This window comes from Nannospalax galili, unplaced genomic scaffold (assembly GCF_000622305.1).
Source record: "Nannospalax galili isolate Female #2095 unplaced genomic scaffold, S.galili_v1.0 scaffold690, whole genome shotgun sequence".
NCBI classification, from domain to species: domain Eukaryota; kingdom Metazoa; phylum Chordata; class Mammalia; order Rodentia; family Spalacidae; genus Nannospalax; species Nannospalax galili.
Window position 1 is genome coordinate 119,596 of NW_008329288.1, and position 4,836 is coordinate 124,431.

General features: G+C 40.5%; 1 pseudogene across 1 annotated transcript in view; it reads right to left on the bottom strand.

Moving 5' to 3' along the window:
* The window catches only part of LOC103735777, a 25,371-nt pseudogene extending 21,851 nt beyond the window's left edge, over positions 1–3,520 (bottom strand). The window contains exon 1 of the transcript XR_607348.1: positions 3,413–3,520. The product of XR_607348.1 is annotated as a 60S acidic ribosomal protein P2 pseudogene (transcript). The remainder of the gene's footprint in view (positions 1–3,412) is intronic.
* Between the last annotated feature and the right edge of the window lie 1,316 nt (positions 3,521–4,836).

The window sequence follows — 4,836 nt, forward strand, 5'->3', positions numbered from 1 at the left end:
TGTGTTTTCATCTTATCCCAGTCAGAATGGCTAAAATCCAACAATAACTAGTGCTGGCAAGGAAAGGACAACACTTATTCACTGCTGGTGGCACTGCAAACTGGTGTTTCCACTATAGAAATTGGTGTGGAAGTTTGTTTGAAAGCTAAAAATAGAGCTCTCACATGATTCAGCCATACCACTCTTGGGCATATACCTAAAGGACTCTGTCTTCTACTACAGAGGTAACTGTTCATCCATGTTCATTGCTGTTGTATTTACAATATTCAAGAAATGGAAACAGACTAGATGTCCATCAACTGATGAATGGATAATGAAAGTATGGCATATTTACACAATGGAATATTATTCAGCTGTTAAGAAGTAAATTACAAAGTTTGCAGGTAAATTAGTAGAGCTGGAAACAATCAAACTGACATAACCCGGACCAAGAAATATAAATACTAAATGTTATCTCTCATAAGTGGATGCTTATTTTGAATCTTGAGATCTATGTGTTTCATTTGGAAAATCCAGAGAAATCAGGAACTAATAAGAGGCCATGGAGGTAGGAGTTTCACAAGTGGGGAGAGATAATGCAGTGATATAAATGTGGACGAGGAATAATGGAGGAGGAAAACTGGTGTGGAGAATGGGGGGACTGGGCAGAGAAAGGAATGTGAGGAGGGACACCTAACACTGAAATGCTTCTGAAAAATTCATATGGAAACCCACCTCTATAGAAGCTTCTAAAGGTACATACATATGCAATATGAAAAGGGAGTAAATGTAGTTAGCCTATAATATAGGGACATTGCACCTGCCAGACACCAGAGACTAGCAAATAAAAAGCCCAAAGCAAGGAATGGATTCCCTCTTTTGAAGCTCTGGATCATGTATCCCATGGACTCTCAAACAATACTGGTCATTGACCTTGCTGTTGGTTACCTACTAGAACCTGATAGTAAGACCCTATTTCAGAAAATGTTATGTGCATGAGTTGTAGAACAAACAAAGAGAAATCAAGTTGGGACTGTCCTCAAAGCTTCATCTCTACTGGTTAGCTTTCATAGTACTGGTGGTCTGCATGCTCCTAGAAGAGAAAATTAATCATCAACTTTGCCTAGTTATAAATCCTGAGAGCTACAATAACAACTGGCCTAGCAACTATGCCCACTATTGCAACAGTGGCATGAATGTTATGTAACTAACCATTTTCCAATTGGATTTAAGGTCTGCTTCACAAGATGGAACTCTACTTGGAACTGATATCAGGCCTAGGAAACTGTGGTTAGACATGTCATAAGCCACTGGGGAGAACTTAATACTATTTTGCAAAATGGACACAGTATTAAACTGACTATAGTGACTGATAGAATGCCCCAGCTGCAGAAAACCAGAAATCCTCTGAAACTGCTGCTGATCCTGCTCAGTCATTATTGGTCAGCCACACCCAGAATTCAGGAAGGACTGTTTTTTGAGACAGGCAGTTTCTCAAGGTAACCTGTTCTGCTCTGACAAACATCTCTGGGAAAAGGATGTCATAAATCTCTCAAGACTGTCTTAACCTGCACATACCCTCTGCAGTTATTTTAACTTGCACATACTTTAGGCCCTTTCCCTCTTCTATAAAACCCATGATCAGTTCTCTCTCTGGTAAAGTAGCTTCCATCCCATGGAAAGGTTGCAGCCCCTCATTGGTCTAGATAAACAGTCTTGTTTGCTGAAGTCAGATATGTTCTCTTTCTTTCTCTCCCATTGTTACTGTACTCTATGCTCCAAAATCTAACAACAACTTCCTGTTATACTCACAGATAAAGGCATATCTCAACTCTCACCTCCTGAAGCTTCCTCATGCATCAGATGATGAATAATAAAGAGACCAAAAACTGATCAACATGCATAAAATAAGAGACTGCAGAATATTCAGCCTTGAATAGGATATTTGTATTAAACTTCTGCCTGCCAAGGCTAAGGAATCATTAGGGAAAAGGGGGCAGAGATTGTATGCTCCAGAAGCAGTTGATGGCCACAAGGAAACAGTGTTTTTTCAGACAGCTAAGCAGTTATTCATATGAATTCATAGCAATTGTGACAGCACTCACAAGACTACCCAATCTCAAGCCAGACAAAAGCCCAGCATAGAGATGGTAATTGGATGAAAAGAACAAACCCTAGATAAGGACCTATTGGTAACTGATAATTCCTGGGAAAAGAAGAGTCAGTTTTCTTTAACAGTATGACTCTTGGTAGGATAACTAGGCTCCGGTGGATAGATCCACACTAAAAGGCATCTGGGGACACAAATTAGTCTCAATAGGACTTACACACACACACACACACACACACACACACACACATGGTACCTGGAAACTGGTTGTGGTGGTTTGAATGAGAATGTCCCCCACAGGATCCAAGTATTTGGGAAATTTGTTTCCCAGTTGGTGGTGCTGTTTTGGTAGGCTTTAGACAGTGTGGCCATGATAGAGGGGAAGCATGTGACTGGGGGTGGGCTTTGAAAGTTCTTAAGCTTTGCCAGATTTCCATTCACTCTCTGCTTCCTGTGCTTCCTTTGATATGTGGTTGCTTAATTTTCTGCTCTGGCCACCTTTGCTGGACTTACTCTGGAACCATAAGATAAATAAAATCTTTCTTCTGTAAGTTTCTTTGGTCAGTGTTTTTATCACAGCAACAGAAAAGTAACTAATACAGAAGTTGGTACCAGGAGTGGGGTGTTAGCTGTGAAGAACCTGGCCATATAGATTTTTGGTAGAATATGGAAGATTTAAAGTTTAGACTAGAAATGTGGCTTGGCATGGTGGTGCATGCCTTGATTCCTTACACAAAGCTTAACAGACAATTCTAGTAGGAACCTGGAAGAAAGTAATGCTGAGAGCAAACTAGCTCCAGAGAGAAATAAGACTTAAACAGAAGCTAGGATATTGTGGCAAAGACTGTTGTTGGAGTCTGCCCATAGCCTAAGAGCTTGCCTGAGGCTAATTTGAAAAGTACTGGACTAATTTCTTTGGCAGAGGAAATTTCAAGATGGAGGAAGCATGGATATTAATGATTGTGCAGATCTACAGTGATAAAGTGCAAGTGTGGCAGAAAAAATGCAGAATGTACAGTTTGAATTAAAGAAGACCACTAGGAAGATTAATGTTTGAGCCAAGGCATGTGCTGAAAGAGAGGCTCCCTTTGATAAGATTAGAACAATTAAGGAGAGGCATAGAGATTTGCACTTAAACAATGTAATGAGTACCTTCAGGGTAAGTCCACACCCAGCTAACCCTCCAACTTGTGAAAGAAAAAAGCCTAATGCATTTTCTCCTAGAAAACTTCACCCCACAAAAGCTGCTGGTAGTGTGGATGAAGCAGCCTAGTGCCTATTCCAAACTGGCAGCCAAACTTGACAGTGTCATTTATGAGGTACTTGCTTTAGAAGCATAAAAGATGTAAGTGTAAAGGGGTTGTTGTTCTCCCTCTGTGGTTTCAGAGAGTCACCAAGTTCAAGCAGTGTGCAGCCAGTATATTTATGCATGATGCGATAAAGGTGAAGCCTGGTTGGCAGTGAGGACTGCAAGAGAACATTGGAGATGCTAAAGCTGTGAGACATCTGCCAAGGAGAGCTGCGTACAGGGAGTGGAACCAGTCCAAGAGAGAGTATAGTGCACATAGCAAAGCTGGCCGGGCTGAGTTATCTAAGCCCTTTGGAAATAAATTCCCAGAAGCTGGACATGGAACTACTGGTATTAGTGTTTTCCCTGCTTGGCTTCAGTATTGTTTTGGTCAAGTATTTCCTCACTATGCCCCCATTCCTCCCTTTTGGAATGGAAATGTGTATTTTGTTCCATTGTATGTTGGACATTTGTAATTTGTCTTTTGATTTTACAGTGGCTTACAGTTAAGAGAGCAACCTGAGTATCAGAAGAGACTTTGGACTCTAGACTTCTGAATAGTATTGAGACTGGTAAAGACTATGGGGACTTTTAAAGGTGGAGTAAATTTTGTGGTGGTTTGAATGAGAATGTCTCCCATAGGCTCCAATCCCAAGCATTTGGATAGTTTGTCTCCAATTGGTGGCACTGTTTCAGTAGGCTTTAAGAGGTATGGCCATGCCAGAAGAAATATGTCAGTCACTGGCAGTGGGTTTTGAGAGTTCTTGAGCCTTGCTGGACTCTCTGTTTCCTGTGTCTACTTCAAGATGTGATGACTTGAGAATTTATTTGGCTTTCTGCTCCAGTCATCTTTCTCACCATTATGAACTTTTAACCCTGGAATTTTAAGCTAAATAACCTCTTCCTTCTATAAGTTGTTTTGGTTACTGTTGTTATCACAGCAACAGAAAAGTAAAAATGAAGATATATTGCGGAGTACATGAAACCGAGTTGGGTGGTAAGGGGGTGCAGACAGGGAAAGACAGGAATTATGCAGAAGGGAAGAGTTCTGAATTGATCTCAGTACGATCAAAATACACTGCATGAAGTTCTCAAAGATTCAGTAAAAATATTTTTTAAATTGACAAAATAAATGACCAAATATCTAAATAAATCGATGTACCTGAACAGCAACACTAAAAAAAATTCAGACATGTATGGAACAGTAGTGTGGCCATCTAAACTGTGTTTAAAAATCATAGACTCACTGGGACATGGTGGTTCACACCATTCATCCCAGCACTCAGGAGACAGAGGCAGGCAGATCTCTGTGGGACTGAAGCCAGTGGTTTACATAGTGAGTTCCAGGCTAGGTGAGGCTACAGGGAGATCCTGTCTCAAAAAAAAATTAATTAAAAAAGAAAAAAATAGAAATCAGGGTCTCGTTCAGTCACAGGTGAGAATATATTACAGTTTCTCA